General features: G+C 35.9%; 1 long non-coding RNA gene across 1 annotated transcript; it reads right to left on the bottom strand.

Annotated features, from left to right (window-relative positions):
* Positions 1-17,687: 17,687 nt before the first annotated feature.
* Positions 17,688-22,386, bottom strand: LOC131383354 (uncharacterized). The gene is made up of 4 exons (XR_009213350.1): positions 22,330-22,386; positions 19,354-19,501; positions 18,873-18,987; positions 17,688-17,785 (listed from the first exon to the last, which is right to left on the bottom strand). It is a non-coding gene; the product is annotated as an uncharacterized LOC131383354 (long non-coding RNA).
* Between the last annotated feature and the right edge of the window lie 1,425 nt (positions 22,387-23,811).

Raw genomic sequence — 23,811 nt, 5'->3', positions numbered from 1 at the left:
GTAAGAACTCAACAGATACTGTTGGCTGATGGACTATTTTTCTGAGCTTGGTAAATCTAAGAGTTGTTTACAAGAAATAATTTTCTTTAAAAATAGTTAATATTTGCCCCCTTCCCTAACAGAGGTAGGTATGTCATTTTTAGCATTGTCAACAACAAAACAAAATCTCAGGTTCATGCAGTGAATAATATAGAACAGTCATAGATATTTTTAATATAGTCGTGACAACTATTCATTGAAGTACAACTTTAAAAAATCAGTTGGTAAAAGATTTTGTGTCATTTTCATGTAAGCAGTCGAAATTTTCTTGACAGAGCAATATACTGTGGGAATGACTTTTACTGTTATTTGGTATCTATTTTGCCTCAACGTGGTATTAATGGTAAGAAGCCAGGAGGTTCAGTTTTGTGATAGTACTGCTATTTATATCATTACAGATGAACCTCGGAAACCTAATTTTATATCTGTTAAATATCTATTCCAAAAAATATATATATAGTAGCTTTATATTTACTCAAACAGGCAAATATTTCTATTCATTACTTTAAATTCCCACATAACACATATACATACCTTGATGCGGTTGGCTTAGGACAGTAGTTCATCATTTGCTTTGTATCCTAATAGATAAAAAGTATCCATGAATTTGTAACTTAAATCCATTAATTAACTTATCTGATCATTTCCCCAATTTTTCTTTTCTATTAAATTTCCTGTCCATCAATTTTTCATCATTTATCCATTTACCAATCTATATTTATATAAGTGTGGAAAAAACCTATAAGAAATATACTAAGCATTTTGCATAGTTTTTCATTTTCTGTAGTTTAGAAGTGAGATATTTGGTGAACTGTGTATGAGTGAGTGATTATTTTCAACTTCATATTTATATACTTTAAAATCAAGCAGACTTCTATTGCATAAAATGTAAGTAGCTAGAGAAAAATCAGGTACACTAAATATGTAAATTATTATATGTATTTATATATTTATAAGGTATTAAGGAACTGAATAAGGAAGATTAAATAAAGTAAAAGTAGTTTACTAAATGAGTAAAAATAGTTTGCTATAGCTGGGTAACAAATTACTATCTTCTCCTTAGTGGTTTGAAACAACACCTATTAATAAGTCATAGTTTTATAATTCAGAAGTCTGTGCCCAGCATGGCAAAGTTCTTTGCTTGGGGTCTTACAAGACTAAAATCAGATTGTCAACTGGGGCTGTACTTCTCGTCTGGGGCTTAGAATACTTTAACAGTCTCGTTGGCTGTTCTAAGATTTAATTTTCTTGTGTTTGTAGAATACAGGTCCTAGTTTTACTGTAGCTGTAGGCCGGAAACCACTTTCACCTCCTTGAGGTGTACCTGTCTGTTGGCTGTTTACAACATGGGTTTTTCCTGTTTTCCAGGTCTGGCCAAGTACTTGTCTCTGACTTTCCCTTCTGCAGCCAGCCAGGGAAAACTCTGTACTTTTAAAGGACTCATGCAATTACATAAGGCCCACCTGGGTAATCTCCCTTTCTCAAAGTTAACCATGCCATATAACATAACCTATGTATTAGTTTATTTTCACACTGTTATAAAGAACTAACTTAGAGTAATTTATATGAAAAAAGAAGATTAATTGACTCACAGTTCTGCATAGCTGGGAGGCCTTAGGAAACTTACTATCATGGCAGAAGGCAAAGGAGAAGCAAGGCACTTTTTACATGGCAGGAGAGAGAGTGAAGGGGAAGTGGCACATACTTTCAAACAACCAGATTTCACGAGAACTCACTCACTGTCGTGAGAATAGCAAGGGGGAAGTCCGCCCCCATGATTCAATCACCTCTCACCAGGCCCCTCCCCTCAAACATGAGGATTACAATTTGGGATGAGATTTGGGTGGGAACGTAGAGCCAAACCACATCAACCTAGTCCCAGGAGTAAAATCCTTCATAATTAAGGGCCCAGAGATAGGCAAGGCATGTGTACCAGGGGTAGGAAAGCTTGGAGGCCATCTTAAAATTCTACCTACCACAACTTCCAATGAGAGAAGACGTTCATATGAAAACTAACAATAACCAACTGTTTTTACCTGTGGGAATCTGCTGTTTCTGAATTTGCACTAAGTATAAGTCTCGGTCCATGAAGAGGATTTATCATGGAAAAGAGAAACCAGCAAGAGGCTGGCTTGATGAATGAGAAACTAAAGGAGAACCAAACTTAGGGCCAGTTATCTCTGCAAGATGTTTTCTGAGTTCTGGGTAGCTGGGGCCACAGAAAAGCAGAGTAAAAGCTGCTGTTGTGTCTTAGTACTTAGGAAACAAAGTTCCTGTAGAGGGTGAGACTTTCCTTAAATGAAATGTTTGCATATTTTGAAGCCCACATAGGGTAGGAGATAAATGGCTAAGCTCCAATCTCTAAAGGCAGTCTTGTCATTTTAGAGCTGAGAAGATAGAGACATGCTAGGTTCACAAACAAAAGTACCACCACACCTGAGGAACAGAGGCATACCACTAAAATGGCAGCCCACCCCGACCCACCTCAATCCTTTAGTGGATTAAAGTGACCACCCCCTCTACTCGCTGCTTAATAGAGGAGAGTTGAACTGTTAGTTGGTGGAAGATAACATAAGTCTCTGTGATTCATTTACATATAATACATGGCATAAAATTTAATTTTTATACATGAAAAGAGATGTAAATGTGAGTATCAAGAAATAACACAGGTTGGGCGTGGTGGCTCATGCTTGTAATCCCAGCACTTTGGGAGCCTGAGGCGGGCGGATCACCTGAGGTCAGGAGTGCAAGACCAGCCTGACCAACATGGCAAAACCCCGTCTCTGCTAAAAATGCAAAATTAGCCAGGTGTAGTGGCACATGCCTGTAATCCCAGCTACTCTGGAGGCTGAGGCAGGAGAATCACTTGAACCTGGCAGGCAGAGGTTGCAGTGAGCAGGGATGGCACCATTGCACTCCAGCCTGGGCAACAAGAGTGAAACCCTGTCTCAAAAAAAAAGAAAAAAAAAGAGAAAAGAAATAACACAAACCTTGAATGCCCACAAATGATACTGATATTAGAGTCAGAAGCCAAAGAATTTAAAATAACTATGATTAATTTGGTAAATAAAGGCATAGAAAAGAGGGACGAAATGAATGAAAAGATAAGCAATGTAAACACATTTCATGAATATAAAATTATTTGAGATATTTCACATTCTTACTTCATACTAAGTCTTCTAAATTCCATGTGTATTTTGCACTTAGCATGCATCTCACTTTGGACTAGCCATATTTCAAGTACCCTGTAATCTCGCGTGACTAGTGGACAGTACCATTCTAATCAAACACATAAGGTAGGAGAGGAAAATATTTCTTAAGGTGCCAAAAGCTCAATCAAAATAAGATTGATAAATTGGAGCTCATCAAATTGAGAACTGTTCATCAAACGTAGCATTAAGAGAGTGAAAATGCAAGCCACATAGCTGGATAATATTCCCAATATGAAAGACTTGTATTCAGAATCTATAAAGGCCCCTGATAGATCACTGAAAAAATAAAACAATAATAGAATGAGTGAACTGTGGGCATAGATAATTTGTGTGTGTGTGCATTTTTTGAATTAAAATATGATTTTAGATTTTTGCCTCAAAAATATATTTATAAGGGCATTTTACTTATTACATTTTTCTAGGAAATAGTTTTAGATTCATTATTTTGATATTTATCATATCAAATTTTTTGATGTATGATGTGGTACATACGGTACATGTCTTATTTTATATTTACTAGACATAAATATATATGTCTATTTGCATATTTCTAGTTATCTCAATATATACTTTTCATAAATGTAAAATATGACTATGTTATAAAATCATTGTAATATATTTATGCATGATCATTTTCAATCTAATTAAATTATTTAATGGTATTATGGATTTCACAGTTTAATAGCTAAAGAAAAAGTTTTGTATTCCCTAGTGGTGCATTCACTTTTAAAGTGACAGCAACCATTTTAATCTTACAGATAAAAGTTGGGAAGTGATAGAGAAAGCATACTGCAAACAGTCAATTGAAACTAAGAAAATAACCACTGGAGGGATAGTCCAAAATAGAATTTTGCTTTTTTTATTTTTTAAAAAACCACATTTGCTTAAAAAAAAAAAAAAATTTCCTCTAATATTAAAAATAACAAGATTCATGTGATTTTGAGTGTGAGGTTATCTTAGCAATATCAAATAAAATGGAGACAATTGAATTTCACCTAGTAACAAATATCATTCATCCCTAAGAATGCTGAACTCAAGAAGATGGAGGTTTTATAAAGCTCTATAAAGTTCTGTAAAGCATTCAGGGAAAATAAAAGTGCTATGAACTGCAAACAGAATGGTACATGTTAATTGCAAGATGATTCAGTAAGTAGTGTTTAAAATACATTTTGGAATTTTGAAGGCTTACATATGGTTTTGCCATAAAGACCATTTTTTGGATGACCTAGTTAATCTGGTATTTTGGTACCTGCTACTATGAAACTTGAGCCTAGATGAAGCAAGAAAAATAGCAGTGTTTTGTATTATCAAGCAGGTAAGATTTTTATGGTAGGAAAAAGTGACCTGATGAATTGCTGTAAAGAAAGTCAGATCCCAGTTCTATACGTAATTAGTCATGTGAACTTGGGCAAGCCATACACATTTATTTACATGGAAAAACTGAAATCAGATGCAAACAGATGATAAAAATTTTACATTTCTTCTCATTTGGAAGTTACACACTGAATGTATCTTATTAAAACCTACAATAATCTTGCTACTGAATCTACAAACCAAGAAATTTTTTTTTTTGCTCTAACAAGCCTAATACTGGTGAATTTTACATTTTACAAAATTCTTATATATCTTTTCTCACTAGATTATTCTAACAAGCCAGGGATTTAGGAAGGCATGAGATAATGAACAGTTTACACATATTTATGAGCAACATGAGCTAAGCTACATCATAACTAGACCAAATCCATGTTTGAGTACAACACTTTAAAAATGGAGTTTTGTTATTCTGGTTAGAATTTAATTTAGTCAAATGATGCAAAACAAAACCTATATTCATCTCATATAGGCTCATCTGTATTCAAACTACCTTCTTCAGATCACAAATATCAGCAGGGATAAGTATGTAAGAATAGTTCCAGGAGTAATGGAATTATGCCTTGCTGTTTGGCACTGTTGGAAACTCCATCAGAAGTACAGGCTCCGGGCAAGGAGGAAGAAAGCTTTTTCACATGGGGAGAATAATGATAATTGGAGTAAGGAGGTTCTCATTACTTCCTACAGACTGTATGCCGGAGTTTCACTCAAGTGAACAATGAACCTGCTTATATTTTTTATGGCATCTGAACCCCTTGACCTACTTTTTAGAGAGCTGGGATCAAGAAGGACTTCTGAAAGCCCAAGGGGAATACAGAAATGTTAGACAGGCTTCCTTTTCAGTTCTATGAGTCATGCTCCGTGTGACCGGTCTCCTACTCTTTAAGTTAACTGTTTATTGATATGTTATCCTGGCATTCATGACCTTGAACCAGTCCTGGAAGTCTAATGCAACTTGGAATTTGTGCTTATTGGAAAATTTCTTATTCTAAAAAAATTCCCTTTATGTCCCATGTTTAGTTTTCTTTTGCTATATCTTCCAACTGTAATGGTCTTCTCCTGCCCCAACCGTCATCTGTTAAAATTCTATCTTATTTTCATGGCCCAGTAACAGTCAGTTCTTTTAAAATCCTAACCAGATTCCACAAGCGAATTTGATAGTTCATATAGCAGTGTTTGTAGCTCTCTTGCAACACTTGTCCTCTGCCTTGTTTAGATATACCACCTTATTCCCTTGCTCCCTAACTTGATTGCACGTTCCTTGAAACTTGGGATTGTGTCTCATCTACCATTTTACCCTACATTTCTTCAGTTTCTTTTTTCATTTTTTTGTTTGTTTTCATACAAAGCAGGTATTTGATATTTACCTCCTAAGGAATGCCTATTGTCTAAGCATTCAAATTTGGGCCTATTACAATCAAGAAGGTGATTAAAGATTAAAATGCATTCTCTTTCTTTAGAATTAGCTTTTTCTTCTATATGTTTATGCAACATGGAAACTTCTCCAGAAAAACCAGCTCTTGCATCTATATTTTCTTCCTCAAGTGAAATCAAAACAAAAAACTCAGTTTTTCTTAAACTCATTTTCTATTATTGTCTTCCTTAGCTGATTTAATAGCTTTTATGGAATTTAATAATATATGAGTCACTTTTCCTTTTCTCAGCTTAAATATATGGCTCACTAAGCAATTCAATGTATGGGCGGGCCATATTTATGAGTCTCCCACCCCAAGTAGAAGAGAAGTAGAGGTGACTAAAAGAAATCCTTCGTATACATTTGGAGCTGACTTCCTCATGATTGGCCTTACCAGCTATGCCATAAAGATTATAGTTGCCAAAATACAATCAAGCAAATAAATAGGACAGAACTCCATCTAATGTAAGGGAGGTCTTGCATATTTTATTTCACAATGTGGTTATCTATGATTTATAACCTTCCATTTTTCATTCAGATAAAGTTGCATGTATTCCATGAGGTTATAAACTTTCATTTTTTTGATGCATAGTTCAATCAGCATTATTTGCTACAGACAACAACACTTGAGGGACACATAAATTTTACTTTATCTTCACTGGCATAATGATTTATCAAGCACACAATAAAAGGGGGAAGCACTCTAGCCATGTACAGTTGTTTGGATATTACTTTCTTCCCATAATAAATCTCTGGTTTATGATAACCTGTGCATAAACCTGGTAAGCCAATACACTGTGACACCATGCTGATTCTATATGCAAGGATTGCCTGCCACACTGTTGATATAATAAGGGAGCTATCAACCATTGAAACATACCTTCAATATTCTCATGGCTCTGACTCCACCACTGCAGTGATTTCAGTTCAATGGATCTTGATAATCTGGGACGAATAATTTGGAAACATCAACTGAGAAAAGCTGATATCCACATGATTTAACTCCTCCATTGTGTTCAAAAGAAGTAGTAAAATAATTTTAGGCTTAGGGTGACAGTGTTGCCCAAGGTCAGTAATATTCCGTATGTACCTATGATATAGAACTTCAATTATTGTCTAGATGTTTTATTGTTTTTTGGATCAGGTATGTATTGATAGGCTACTTATCATTGTGAATTTGGCTAATAGTTATACTAACAATAAAAACTATTTATTGAATGACTATTACTGTGCCAGTTTAAGACTAAGGATCATTTTGTTAGGTCTAAGAACTTTCTATGTTGAAACTGATTCATCCTGGCTCTTGAGGGCTGATTCTGTGCATCTCTTCCCAAGTCCTCATTCATTGATGTTACGTTGCTAGCTTGAAAATGGACATGGTATGAGTAGTACACCATGGAACTGAAAAATGCTGCAGATCAGGACTTCTCAAATTTTTGGTTTAACAGCACATGATTATATCCTTTGGTGGTATTATTTTCATTTTCTCAATGTAGTAATTAAGGCTCAGAGTTTATATATAAGTTTTGTTTATAGTTGATGCTAACAGTATGTACATTTTAGGCCAAGGGTTTGAATCCTGGTCTATTACATTCCAGAAGCCATGCTCTTCCCGTTATGAGTAACTCGCTGAGGCTGCATACGTACTCAACCAGGTTTAATCGTTGTGAATAAACTGTTCAATAAATTCAGCTTCCTTAATATTTTGGCTATATTGAATGTTTTGTAACTGTGAATAACCAATTATCTTAGTAGAGGTTTTGTATAATCAACTAGTTTGTTTTCAACAAAGTGTGTTTTTTTATGGGAATGATGACTGCTAGGATGAAATATTGGCACCTTTTTCTCTGAGTGATATTGACACATCAGTACTGATAATTTAACCTTCACATTCCAACTGGCAAATTTAGCAAGAATCACAAGGGGATGGAATGGCAGGAAGAAAAGACAGGTGGGAAAGGAATTTAAAAATGTATAAAGATATCAGGAACAACGTAACTTTTAAAAAACGCACAATAAGAGTAAATTTCAAAGTTGCAGTGGTTTTTCCTTCAATGCATTATCAACAGTTAAAAAAAAAAGATCAGTAGTTTTTCTCTCCACAAGCAGGGTACAATTCCATGTCTGTCTTCGTAGTGATCCAGAACTCTTTTTAAATTCAAACCATTTTACTTGTTTGACTGCTTGTCTTGTTCCTGTAATCTGTTGTTATGGAAATGACTGAGATGTCAAAACATTGTTCAGTATGATCCCACAGGGGAAAGGGAGGTTCTAAGAGAAAAACTCTGAAAGAGGTTTAGAGACAAACTGAAAACAAATTTGGACTTTGCACTTAAAAATCAAAACATATTTTTGGCTTGGCTGTGCTTTCATTTTTTCAAACCACTTCCTCCCCTGTGGATGCTTAATTCTCTAGTTGGTGAAAGGGCCATGAAGCCCATTTTCAGTTGTTTACCATACACTTGAGAACCCAAATAAGTCAATGACACCATTTTGTGCTTGCACATCAGCAGGAGTTTAACCATTTTGAGTGAACTGACAAACTAATATAAATGAAATGAATCAAACCAGTTATGACTTTTAATGGTAAAGCCATAGTTACTTTTGCACCAACCTAATTATTTGGAATAATGGACAGGCTAAAGGACTGTTTAAAAATGTTGCACTCAAACCGGGAAGAAGTTGAATCCCTGAATAGACCAATAACAGGCTCTGAAATTGAGGCAATAATTAATAGCCTACAAACCAAAAAAAGTCCAGGACCAGGCAGATTCATAGCTGAATTCTACCAAAGTACAAGGAGGAGCTGGTACCATTCCTTCTGAAACTATTCCAATCAATAGAAAAAGAGGGAAACCTCCCAAACTCATTTTATGAGGCCAGCATCATCTTGATAGAAAAGCCTGGCAGAGACACAACAAAAAAAAGGAGAATTTTAGACCAGTATCCCTGATGAACATCAATGAAAAAATCCTCAGTAAAATACTGGCAAACCAAATCCAGCAGTACATCAAAAAGCTTATCCACCATGATCAAGTGGGCTTCATCCCGGGACGCAAGGCTGGTTCAACATACACAAATCAATAAACATAATCCAGCATATAAACAGAACCAACGACAAAAACCACATGATTATCTCAATAGATGCAGAAAAGGCCTTTGACAAAATTCAACAGCCCTTCATGCTAAAAGCTCTCAATAAATTAGCTATTGATGGGACGTATCTCAAAATAATAAGAGCTATCTATGACAAAACCGTAGCCAATATCATACTGAATGGGCAAAAACTGGAAGCATTCCCCTTGAAAACTGGCACAAGACAGGTATGCCCTCTCTCACCACTCCTATTCAACATAGTGTTGGAAGTTCTGGCCAGGGCAATCAGGCAAGAGAAACAAATAAAGGGTATTCAATTAGGAAAAGAGGAAGTCAAATTGTCCCTGTTTGCAGATGACATGATTGTATATTTAGAAAACCCCATTGTCTCAGCCCAAAATCTCCTTAAGTTGATAAGCAACTTCAGCAAAGTCTCAGGATACAAAATCAATGTGCAAAAATCACAAGCATTCTTATACACCAATAACAGACAAACAGAGAGCCAAATCATGAGTGAACTCCCATTCACAATTGCTTCAAAGAGAATAAAATACCTAGGAATCCAACTTACAAGGGATGGGAAGGACCTCTTCAAGGAGAACTACAAGCCACTGCTCAATGAAATCAAAGAGGATACACACAAATGGAAGAACATTCCATGCTCATGGGTTGGAAGAATCAATATCGTGAAAATGGCCATACTCCCCAAGGTAATTTATAGATTCAATGCCATCCCCATCAAGCTACCAATGACTTTCTTCACAGAATTGGAAAAAAACTACTTTAAAGTTCATATGGAACCAAAAAGAGCCCGTATTGCCAAGACAATACTAAACCAAAAGAACAAAGCTGGAGATATCATGCTACCTGACTTCAAACTATACTACAAGGCTACAGTAACCAAAACAGCATGATACTGGTACCAAAACAGAGATATAGACCAATGGAACAGAACAGAGCCCTCAGTAATAATACCACACATCTACAACCATCTGATCTTTGACAAACCTGACAAAAACAAGAAACGGGGAAAGGATTCCCTATTTAATAAATGGTGCTGGGAAAACTGGCTAGCCATATGGAGAAAGCTGAAACTGGATCCCTTCCTTACACCTTATACAAAAATTAATTCAAGATGGATTAAAGACCTACATGTTAGACCTAAAACCATAAAAACCCTAGAAGAAAACCTAGGCAATACCATTCAGGACATAGGCATGAGTAAGGACTTCATGTCTAAAACACCAAAAGCAATGGCAACTAAAGCCAAAATTGACAAATGGGATCTAATTAAGCTAAAGAGCTTCTGCACAGCAAAAGAAACTACCATCAGAGTGAACAGGCAACCTACAGAATGGGAGAAAATTTTTGCAATCTACTCATCTGAGTAGCCCTTGACAAAGGGCTAATATCCAGAATCTACAAAGAACTCAAATTTACAGAAAAAAACAACCCCATCAACAAGTGGGCGAAGGGTATTAACAGACATTTCTCAAAAGAAGACATTTATACAGCCAACAGATACATGAAAAAATGCTCATCATCACTGGCCATCAGAGAAATGCAAATCAAAACCACAATGAGATACCATCTCACACCAGTTAGAATGGCCATCATTAAAAAGTCAGGAAACAACAGGTGCTGGAGAGGATGTGGAGAAATAGGAACACCTTTACACTATTGGTGGGACTGTAAATTAGTTCAACCATTGTGGAAGACAGTGTGGCGATTCCTCAGGGATCTAGAACTAGAAATATCATTTGACCCAGCCATCCCATTACTGGGTATATACCCAAAGGATTATAAATCATGCTGCTATAAAGACACATGCACACGTATGTTTATTGCAGCACTATTCACAATAGCAAAGACTTGGAACCAACCGAAACGTCCATCAATGATAGACTGGATTAAGAAAATGTGGCACATATACACCATGGAATACTATGCAGCCATAAAAAAGGATGAGTTCATGTCCTTTGTAGGGACATGGATGAAGCTGGAAACCATCATTCTCAGCAAACTATCTCAAGGACAAAAAACCAAACACCGCATGTTCTCAATCATAGGTGGGAATTGAACAATGAGAACACTTGGACACAGGAAGGGGAACATCACACACTGGGGCCTGTCATGGGGTGGGGGGAGGGGGGAGCGATAGCATTAGGAGATATACCTAATGTTAAATGACGAGTTACTGGGTACAGCACACCAACATGGCACATGTATACATATGTAACAAACCTGCACATTGTGCACATATACGGTAGAACTTAAAGTATAATAAAAGAAAAAAGAAAGAAAATAAATAAAAATGTTTGTACTCTGTCAATATCTTTCCATTTTTTAATGAATGTAGATATGTACTTCAAAGGTCAGCTTTTTATCAAGTGTACATTTATCATCCTGAAATGTTTATTTCAAAGCTCAAATGACTTGTTCTAATTTTAATATATGCCTTAAAATAAAAAGTGTGAGCTTCAAACACCATAATAAGAAATGTGTTCATGTGAATAAATGCATTTATTCTCCTTTGTCTTAGGATTTAAGGGAATAATTGCATTACCACTTACAACTTGCCATTGTCTGGCTTTTGAAAATATTGGTCAAATTAGTTCTTTGTAAATAATAGACCTAACCATTGACCAAAAGATAATCTTTCATTCCAAAATATATTAAAATTATGGAAGATAAATTTACTACCATGTTAAACATTTGAGAAAGCTGGGTTATTTGGTGGGTGATTTGCATGGTGGAAGAGAGAAGAAAAATTTACTTTCTCCCTTTTCATCCTGAGCTTGAGCACTGCTGGGATCCCCTGTTTGAAGAGAAGAAAGATTAACAGGGAGCTGAGACAACATTTTCTGGGGTACGATCACCAGTTTGTCACACGTCTTTTAGAAGGGTCAAGCTTGACATGCCCAAGTGTTTGGGAACAGCATCCTCTTCTGGGGATCCTATCAGATGTGCAGTAGCCAGTAATCTGGCAGTGCCACTAATCTGTCAGGGTGGTCTGCGACATGATAAAACAAAGTCATCTGGAGTTGAGTTTCCCAGTGGTGGGGACCATGTCAGTGTTATTTAGGAATGCACACCTGGCAGCCAGCATATTGCATTGGCATTTAGTAGTTTCACAATAAATGCTTGTGGAATGAAGTTAGTTGAGGTTACATTCACTTATCTATAAAATGGGAATGGAGCCAAATGTGACTCAAAATGGGGTTGTTGAGAAGAAACAAGTGATGTATATGGAAGTCTTTTAAAAAAGTTAAAAGTTATTCTCACATATAATATATTGGTCACTTTACAAGTATAATTCCTTTTCTAATATTTTATGACATAAAATACATACATATATACATCTTCACTTGGAGACAGTTAAAGCAGTTGTTGGAAAAATTTAACATCGAAATAAAAATGCATATTTCAACACCAGGCAATTTTTTTCAACTTTGGATATTCCTCATGCAAATTTGGTTGTTATTTTTGAAAAACGGAATTATTTCTGTAATACTATGAGCTTGCAGGCACTATTACCTTAGGCATTTCAAACTTATTTCTAGATAGAGTGTTCTATTATTTAACCGTATCATGTTACTGCTCCCTTTGCTGAAACAATGTTCTGTGGTCTTACACCCTGAAATTCTCCAGGTAATGTTTAAATTTGCATCTTTGCATATCTTATACTGAAGCTGTCTCTGTAAATGTTGCGTCCTCATGTAATTAATTCCTCCGTATCTTTCTTAGCTTAGTCAACTCTAAATAGGCCCTTACATCTTCCTGCTCCAGTCCCCAAAAAGGGAATCAATCATAGGCTTAATGTTGAAGGCCTAATTTGATAAGCTATAACTTCAGTTATGCAATTAACAGTTCATTTTATACTACAGAAAAGTTATCATAAAATAGAGACAGATTGTATTTGCTCCTTGCAATTATTATGTTATTTAGATACACTAGGAATCTCCAAAAACTATTTTTTAAATTGTGCCACGATATTAAATATTCTTTTTGAGAAAATGATTTTATTCAAAATAGTAATGAACCCTTCTTTAAAAAGAACAGATGTATTTTGAAATGTGTAGTATTATGTGTGGAAAGCGAAGAAAAAGAACTAATGTTTATTAACATCTGTGTGCTATGCACTGTGATAGGGAATTTACGTGTATTATAATCCTCGCAGCAGGATTATCCTAGTTTACAAATAGGAAAATGATTCTCAGAGAGTTTAAAGTAATACAGTTGATACTACAGTTATTAAGTGGTGGAAAGCAGGTATATTTTTTAAATAAACTTTTAATTTCTGAATGGTTTTATATTTACAGAAAAGTTGTGAAAATCCTTATACCCCACACCCAGGTTCCCCTATTTTTAACATCTTATATTAGTGTGGTACATTTGTCAACTCATGCACCAGTATTGAGGCACCAATAATGTTGGTGGAACTAATGCACCAATATCTTGGCTGTGACAGTTTCTCAGTCTTTCCTTGATTTTGATGACCTTGACAGTTTTGAGAAGTGTTGGTCAGGCATTACATAGAATGACCTTCAATTTTGATTCAGCTAATGTTTTTCTTGTGATTAGATTGATGTTATTGTTTTATAGAGGGGTGCTATAGAGGTAAAATGCTATCTTCATCACATCACATTAGGGTATGTGCTATCAACATGACTTATCATTGTTAATGATCAAGTTCATCATTGACTTGAACTCGATCACCTGACTGAAGTAGTGTTTGTCAGATTTCTTCCTTGTAAAGTTACTCTTCCAAGCCCTCTTTTCCATATTGTTCACTCTGGAATGAAGTCACTATACTCAAGCTGTACATAAAGGGTGGGGAGTTCTGCATCACCCCCTTGATGGGAGTTATCCATAAAGCATTTGGGATTCTTCCGTATGAGAGAGGCGCCTTGTCTTCCCTATTTATTTGTTTATGCAATCATTTATTTATATCAGCATGGGCTTATAGATATTTTATACTTTGGGTTATAAAATAATGCCACATTATTTATTCTGTTGCTCAAATTGTCCCGGCTTTGGCCACTGGGATTTCTTTAGGTTGATTCATGTGTCCCTTTGTTGTGTGTGTGCTTCAGTACTGCCTTGCTTTCTAGCACTATGAAAAACCTCCAGGTTCAGATTATATAGTCCTTGTTCTGGACCTAGAATCAGACATTTCTTCAAAGAGCCCTAGTCCCTTTAATTGATATTAGAAACCAAAATCTTAGGTTCATTGTCGCTGCTAGGGTGTAGTAGATTCCAGGCCCTTTCAATTGGGAAGTGTGTGTGTGTGTGTGTGTGTGTGTGTGTGTGTATGTTTCCAACTATACTTACATTAAATCAATGTGAGTTCTTACTGATGTCTCAAACTGATCTAGTATCACATGAATCATTCTAGCCTTCCCCCTTTGCTTCTCTATAGCCTTTCCTTCCAACAACAAGAAATGTATCTCCCACCATCTGCAGGCAATTTACTTAATTGTTCCATTTCAGCATACATGTATAGTGGTTTCAGAATAGTTAACCTGAACCCCCATAGGAAACAATTTTACTACCCAGAGTATAGTACTTAGGAAAAGTTTTTTGCTTTCAGTCTTATAGTTTCTACTTATTTACAAAGTTACTTAAGTCAGTGTCTTTTCTCCTACCCTCTTCAGTGAGGTTATTCCATACTTTTTTAATACAATTAATTTTTTTTTTGGTCAGTCTGCATTCCATCTTGGAGTCCCCTAGCCACCTAAATAATTTTTTCTTTAAATTTCATTCTTTGTGCTGTAGAGTTCTCTTGATTTTGACAAATGAACTGTTTCCTGTATATACCATTATGGTATCATAGAGTACATTAATTTTCCTAAAAAATCTGCCTCCCTCGTCCTTAACCTGTTCAACCCTCCCTGTGACCCTGACAAGCACTGATCTGTTTACTTTGTCTACAGTTTTGGCTTTCCCAGAATGTCATATACATTAGACCATATAGTGTGTAGCTTTCCAGGCTGGCTTGCACTTCACAATCGCGTTAATTCATTATATTTTTGCCTGGCTTGATAACTCTTTCCACTGCATGCATAGAGCGTAGTTTGCTTATACGTCCTCCTATTGAAGGATATCTTGGTTGCTGCTAGCTTTTGGTGATTATAAATAAAGCTGCTATAAATATTGCATGCAGATTTTTGTATATACATAAATTTTCAAATAGGTTGGATGAATACCTAGGAGTACAGTTGTTGGTAAATCGATTTCAGCTTTGTAAGAAAATATCAAACTGTCTTCCGAACTGGCTTTACCATTGTACACTCCTGCTAGCAATGATTGAGAATTCCTGCTGGTCTGCATGCCTGCCAACAATTGATAGCATCAGTTTTTTGGATTTTAGCCATAACTTTTTTTCTGGTGAGGTGTCTGTTTAGATCTTTTGGCCATTTAAAAATTTGGATTGTTTGCTTTTTTATTATTTTTGAGTTCTTTCTATATTTGGGATACAAGTGATTTTTAAATATTTTCTCACATTTGTGACTTGTTTTTATTATCTTTTATGGACTCTGGATTTTTAATTTTAATAAAATCCAACTTATGAATGGTTTCTTTCATGGAACCTGACATTTGTATTGCATCTAAATACACATCACCACCCAAGGTCATGCAGTTTCTTCTTGAAGCTTTACAATTTTGCATTATACATTTAAGTCTATGATTCATTTTGAGTTAATTTTTGTAAAAAGTGTATAGTCTGTGTCTAGGTTTTTTTTTTTTTTCCATATAGACACCCAATACTTTCAGCAGCATTTGTTGAAAAGACTGTCCTTTTTCTATCAGATTGCCTTTATGTCTTTGTCAAAGTTCAATTTATTATATTTATGTGGGTCTATTTCTAGGTGTTCTTTTTTCTGCTCTGTTTTTCTATGTGTTTATCTTTCACCAACAGCTTGCCCTGGGGAGGTCAGTCTTTGTTATATTAAAGCCTTCAAGTGATTGGAGGCAGCCCACCCACATTGTGGACAATCTGCTTTACTCAAAGTCTACCTATTTAAATGTTACTGTCATCCAAAATCACCCCATGATTACACCTGCTCTCTCTACTTCTCTGATAGGTTTTCTTTTTTGTTATGAATGGGTTTGAATTTTGTCAGATTCCTTTACTGCATGTATTGGTGTGACTGAATGTTTTTCACTCTGTTAATATGATGAATTACATTGGCTGATTTGTAAACGTTCAACCAACCTTACATTACCTGCATGAACTCGACTTGGTTTTTGTTATCCTTTTAATATATTGCTGAGTTTGATTTGCTAACATTTTGTTCAGGATTTTTGTGTCTGCATTCAATAAAGTTATTAGTCTGTAGTTTTCTTGTAATTTTTTGTGTTATTGGGGCAATGCTGGCTTTACCAAATGAATTGGGAATTATTATTTCTGCTTGTAGCAAGTGACAGACCTTGTGTCTTTTAGCTAAAAATGTAAATGTGCTTGTATCCTTCTGCCACTGACTCATTCTTCAAACCTGGTTGACTCATCTCATCTCTAGATAGATTTCTTGCACTGTGAAATTAAGGATTAAGTCTAGATAACCTAAAATGTCTCTTTCAGTTCCAGAAACAGGATATCTATTTTTACATGTAGTAAAAAAAAAAAAAAAACCCTTAAATTAAATGACTACTTTACATTTCATAAAATACTTTCCTGGTCATTGTATTATTGTATTCTCGCAACCCTGTTGAATAGAGCAGGTAGTATTTTTCTCTTTACAGATGAAATTACTGAAACTCATAAAAGGTATTTAATTTTTCTAAAATCACAGTTTCTAAGTTGTGTTGTAAAGATTCAAACTAAAGTTCTTTGGGCCAGCATGCCAAATATCTCCATTTTTGCAAGTACACAGGTTTAATGTATTAACCAATAAACTCATTCTCCTTACATTCTTCCAAAGATCATTCCTACTCTTTCTTAGAAACTTCCTCCACATCTAGAAGCCAACAAGGGAGCAGAAAGTTCCCAGTAGATCTCTTTTTATTAAAAACGGGATTTGCTCAGAAGCCTACCTATTTTCTTCTTCTTCTTTTTTTGCTGTGATTATTAAAGCTCAGTTTTTTGCTGTAGATAGAACTCAGATTACTACATTAATTTTTTTTAACAAAATACAGCTTGGCCTAACCAGCAAAAGTATAATTGTTCTGCAGCCCAAATTGCACAACTGGTATGAGATAGATGTAATTAAATAGCAGGGGAGAGAAGGAAGCACTCTTGGGCCCTGCCCCAAGGAAAACCAGAATAAGTTCACAGCTCTCTAAATTTGCCATCGCACTGATATCTTTATCTCCTGTTAGCTACAAAGACTTTGCTAATCATTGCACTCCACAGTGATAACAGACTTACAATAAATGGATCACATCCTGAGACTCTCTGTCAAAGGAATCTGTTAATATGATTTTAAAACAGAAGTCAGGTCTAGAGAGTCTCTAACTCCTCACAGAAATGATGTTTGGCTTTTCCATTATAAAAATTTCCCATGCTGATCAAAGTGAGCAAAGTTGTCCTGAGTCTGGGATTTATTTGTCCCTGAGAGGAATCAGGCATTTTTCCCATAAGTTTTTCAGGATGGTTGTAATTTTGTTGTAATGTTACAAGGGCCCTGGTTATTGTTCGTCGTCGAGATAACTGTACAAAATAGGAGAAAGACATCATGAGTGTTGTGTTAATAGAGGGTTCTGGTTTTACCTGCATGGGTGGAGATTCACTAAGAAGTAGCAGTTCTTTGCAAGTCAATTATCAGATATTTAGGGTAAAGCATGGAATCTTTCAGAAACTGGGAACACAAGGTTTGTGATGGGAAAGGAGGATGGTGAACATAAAATAACTTGTGAACACCCAAGGGCGGTGATCTGGAGATTAATGAAACGCTGATCAGACAGCATAAAAGGAAAAGCCGTTATTGAAAAAGAGAATCCACGCTGAGGCCACAAAACTGTGATTAATCAAAAAGATCTTCCTTTTATTTGCTTATGTGTGGGACATGACTCGAATCGTAATGACATATAACCACCACCATAAAAACAATTAGCATTATTAAGCGCTGTGTGCTAAGAATCCTCAAAAGCATGCATTAAGGCAGTAATTCTCACACCTTACAAAACAGCTACAAATATTATTCTCATTTTACAGATGAAAAAACTGAAGTTCAGAGAAGTTGAGTGGCCAAATGACACAGAGATAGCAACTGGCAGAGCCAGAGTTCTAGAGGGGTCTGCCACATTCAAAATCTTCTCTTCACCTGAGCCTTATGCTGCTTTGCTGTCTGATCAAATGTGTCAGATCTGAATGATGATGCTTAATTTATTGAAACCAATGCATGATTAATTTTGTATACCAAATGAGACACAACACAGTAAAGTAGGGAAAACAAAACAAAAACAGAAAGAAATAAACATAGGCTTTGGAATCTGATAAACTGGAATCTCATCTTCTAAATAACTAACCAAAATAGATAACCCAAAGGACGATGTTTTCAAGATACAATAATAACTCATTTGCACAGTTTTGGTGTATGTATTAGTTTTCTATTGCTGATGTAACAAATTACCACATACACAGTGGCCTAAGGCAGCACAGTTTTATCATCTTACAGTTTTGTAATTCGAAATCGCATATAGGCCTCACTGGTCTGAAATCAAGATGTCAGGGCTGGTTCCTTTTTGGAACCTCTAGGAAAAAATTTGTTTCCTTGCGAATTCCACTTCCTACAAACCTCTCATATTCTTTCTCTCATGGCCTCCTCGCTCTGTCTCCAAGACAGCAATGTTGCATGTCTGTGGCAATTTTTCCATAGTCAGATTACTCTCTCACCATAGCCAGGAAAGATTCTGAAATTTTAAGGACCCATGTGGTTAGACTGAACCCAAATAAATAATCCTGGATAATCCCTCCATGTCAAAATCCTTAATTTTGTCCTACCTGCTTAGTCCTTTTTGCAAAGCAGCGTAACATATTAACAGTTTCCAGCATTAGGACTTGGACATCTTTGGGGAACCATTATTCTGCCTACTACAGTGTGTAAAGCTAAAAACATGGTAAATACAAACTGAGATCAAGTATGAGACTAGAGGAGAAATGCAGGAAACATTGTAAAGGTTAACCTCAGAGGAAGAGCATTTTCTAAACATTAAAGGGATGTGTTTTCAGTCTTGTCCATCTTTCTCATCTTACAATTGTGAAAATATTTTCCATACCTGGAGCTTGATCAAGTCTTCTTTTTCTATTTTTTCCTGTGAGGTGCCCGCAATATTAGAAGCTGGGACAGAGGGAAACAAAGACAGCAAGGGTCTCATCTTTCCAGATCCTGAACAATTCTCTCTTTAGCTGTGAAGCTAGCATCTCCTGGAGTGATAAAAGTCCGTGTCAACTGATCTTTCTTGGGAATAAATGGCCTTTCAGAGTTTTGAGGGAGCAAGATTCTATGGATAATTTTACCCGGCTCAGATCAATAATAGGCATCATATTCCTCTTCAAAGAACACCTTTTCCAGTATTCACCTCTGCATACCCATACAAAAAATAACTATTATTATATTAAGTATCAATTTAGCCTTAGAAAAAAGGAGAAAGAAGGTTGTCACTAGAAATTGCTAATAGGATCTAACTGAATCCCACTTCTTTTAAGCTATGATTAAACAACAACAACAACAGAAAACACCCAAAGAGTTCACAGAATAAATGCTGACATCCAGTTCTGAGCATTCTCTGAGGGATCTAAAGCACAGGCACCCTCAAAAACACACAAACGTGTTCTCTCCAATACATCCTCCATTCAAACAATGAATTGCTAACCTTTTCATTAGGGGGTTTGTGTGTGAAATAGGGATGAACCCATTCAATTTATCATCCCAGAATAAACCTGTCATACTGTCACAGGAGCAGGGAATAGCCAATTGCTAATATCAAACGCTGTAAAAAGGGTTCAACTTAGAGTTCCTAGGGAGTGACCCATTTTTGCAGCAGAGCACGAGTAGGCAGAAAATTATGTTAGAACAATATCAGTAAAATGTTGAACTCAAAAATCCTACTTGGACAAAGGAAAAGACCCTCATGTAAGTATGTGAATAGAAATATTCAGAAATATTTCTGAAATATTCACATGTCACAAATTAGGACCCAGATATGTCTTCCCCCTTCTGATTGTAATATTCTTCCAATTTGGGCAGGTTATCTCAATTGCTGAGAGCCTAGAAAAGAGGTCAGAGATGAAGGAGTTACCTTCATAGAAGAGGAAATTTATGTTCTATCAAGACAGACTGTTCTGGAAATCCCAGCAAGTTACTTTGCAGAAGTCTGTCATTATGGGACTAGATATAAGAATACAACGTAGTAAAATAAAAGATTTGTATTACTGTTTTAGTCAGGAAAATCTAGGTTGCACTGGAGTAATCACCAAAATCTCAGTGGCTTAAGACAATCGAAAAATCTTTTTCACAGTCTCGGTCTGGGTGACTCTCCAGGGCAACTCTCTGCCATGTGGTACTCAACATTCTAGGTTTGTAGCATCTCCATTTTGCGGGAGAGTGTCACATTTTGCTGTGGCGGGAAAAGAGGACCTTGGAGAGACACATATTAACATCTACATCCTGTCATTCCCAGCCAATTTTCTAGAACCAGGCACTGCAGTGTTTCTGGGAAATCTACTTTTGATATACTAGAATTAAAAACATTAGTGAGAGCTAGCATTGTCTACCACATACAGGTAGGTAAACAATCTGAGGTTCTGAAGGTCATGGCATAGGCATCTGTGTGAACATTAATCTGTGACAGCATTATATTGGGATATGGTGGGCATTCCATGGGATAAGGTACCAAGAGTAGATATCTGATTAACCAACTTCCAATAGTGTAGGTGTTCTCATTCATGCACAATTTAAATCTTTCCAATTCTGGTGACATGAAGTGGAAGAAATGACATTATAACAACTTTGATCATCAGTACATTGTTAAGAAAACACCGAGTCACCTAATAGTTGTATATAATATGTGATGAAGACCATGTCTGCAGAATTAAATTGCAAAAACCTGGCCTCTGTGCATAGCATCCTTGTAGCTCTAAATCGATGATTTGTTTTCATATATGCTCAAAAGCTTTAAGTTACTGAGAAAATATTATCATAAATACAAGAGGCAAGTTTTGTACTAGCAATGATAGAAATAAATGAGTGACTAAAAGCTAAGTAGAATTTTATGGTTATTATTAGGTTTTACTACTTTTCAAAACTTAGTGTGTATTATTAAAGTTATTCATAAAAATAAGTAATTAATCTAAAAAAGTGTACTTCTGCAAAAATGAACATTAGGTATGCATAGGTCAAGAGCATGCCCTTAATACATGACATTTCTACTTCTTTTTATTAACCTTGAGTTAGTATCTTTTGTTGGTTAATTTATTTGCTGTTGATACATTCTTCAGCCTTAGAACATTTCATCTGTCTTTTTTTATGGTTAGAGTTACATAGAGTTACATTCCTTTAATTCAAGTTATTTTAAATGTGGGCTTCATTTTTGTAATTTTTAATTTATTTAACTTTTTTTTCCTGGCTATGAGGACATGGAGGAGAACACAATGTAACTTTCCTAATTCTAAGGAAATGAGAGTGCCCACTTTCCTCTGGAGAATTTTGGAACCTTAATGGGGAGGTTCTGGGTAACACAAATATGCCAAGAAGACGTAAAACAAAAAGATGAAGCTATCAAGTGAGACCATCAGGAAAAACATCCAGAACTCAGTGCAAAGTTCATTTTCGCAGTCAGGCTCATTCTGTGTCCCACAGTCATGGCTACTGATAGGGGCAGGAGGAAGTTGACGGTTATGTGCAGAGCTTAAAGAAAATGGTGCAATGTGGTGAGAGGGTGATCTTCATCTCTATATGAAGCTTTTTATAACTTTGCTCCTTTGAGAGGATTTGAGATATTTCATTATTTTGCTCTTCAACCTCAGTGAGCTTCATGATATCAATCAGCTTTTCTGTGATTCTCAGTCAGTAGTCTCTATTAACTGTGAACAACTGAGAAAGTTTACTGTGTCTGGGGACAAAGAGTGGGTCTTGGAAGTAGAAATGACATTCTTGTATTACAAGGAACACTCCCATTTATTTAATAGAACATTTTAACCCCCTTCCTTCCTCTTTCTTTTTTCTTCCTACAAAATATTATTCAAACACTTACTATGCGCAAATCACAATGCGTTTAATGGAGTTTAATGAAGTTGAGTTAGATATGGTATCCAATGTGAGAGAACTTCTATAGGGGTCTTATATCCACAGAACTGCTATCTATCTTCTACCCTAAAACCCTGTTGTGATGTCATAGATGGCCTTTGGAATTTTACCTGACACTTTTTCTTCAAGGCTAGATTCACTGACAAAAATAAAAGGACAAGGATGTTGCCGTGCGGCTATTTTTGTTTTGGCAGTTCAAAGTGTAGTGTTTGCAAGTCTCTGATTTCTGTGCCTGTATTTTTGCAGAAAATTCATGGCACCTATATTTCTTGAACATTTTGAAATAATATGCTTTACTCTGTAAGGACAGAAATAGCTTCAACTGCATACCACCTCTAGGCATTTTTCTTGTTTTATTTTCTTCCTCTCTATACTTTTAAGTAACTTTAGCTTTTAACTCATACACCATAGAAGAACTTAGTCAGTTGAAATAAAAAGTGATTAATGACATAACTGGTCAATAAACATCCTACAGTCATCCCTAGGCAAAGAACACGTTCAGCTCACTTACCCTCTATTTTCTTCGTTTGGAAAGACTGACATACTGTGAAAGTCTAGTCAATAGTTGTTAGCATTTCTGAAAGCTAACCAAGTGAATTAGAGAGACAAAGAGTTCTTTGGCAGAATTTCAGAGTCCCAGATCCACTAAATAACACAGAGGTTACTCTAGCAAAACCTTGTTTAAGAATCATGTCATTTTCTCCTCTAGAAGACTTGCTTTCTTTAGCTATTCTTTTCTCCCCTTTTTTAAGGACTTAAGAACTTATTAAAAATGAAACCAATGTTGTCACTTATGTTGGATTAGTCACACAAAGCTCAGGAAAGCTGTACAGTGGAATATGACAACTTCAGAACTTGACATGAAATGCAAAATGAGAATCATTCTTAAATTATTTTTAGGAGAAATAAGAAAAAAGATATGTACAAACATGGAACAATTGTGAATTGTCATCATTTTCTTGACTCTGACAATGTTTTTGTACCATAACTCGAAAGGGTAATGTAGTAGTCTGTTTTCACACTGCTATAAAGAAATATGTGAGACTGGGTAATTTATAAAGGAAAGAAGTTTAATTGACTCACAGGTTTAAATGGCTGGGGAGGCCTCAGGAAACTTAGAATCATGATGGAAGGGGAAGCAAACACGGCCTTCTTCACAAAGCTGCAGGAGAAAGAAGAGGTGAGCAAGAGAGGAACTACCAAACACTAATAAATCCATCAGATCTTGTGAGAACTCACTCACTATCATGAGAGCAGCAGGGGGGAACTGCCCCTATGATCCAACCACCTCCTACCAGGTCTCTCCCTCAATACCTGGGGATTACAATTCAAGATGAGATTTGGGTGGGGACACATAAGCCTAACCATACCAGGTAACTAGAATGCAGGACCTGTTGCTAGGTATAGATGGCTGTTTGCATTTTGACTA

This window comes from Hylobates moloch, unplaced genomic scaffold, assembly GCF_009828535.3.
Source record: "Hylobates moloch isolate HMO894 unplaced genomic scaffold, HMol_V3 SCAFFOLD_4, whole genome shotgun sequence".
Classification (NCBI taxonomy): domain Eukaryota; kingdom Metazoa; phylum Chordata; class Mammalia; order Primates; family Hylobatidae; genus Hylobates; species Hylobates moloch.
Note: the sequence above shows the minus strand (reverse complement) of the source record. Positions and strands in the feature narration are given on the sequence as shown.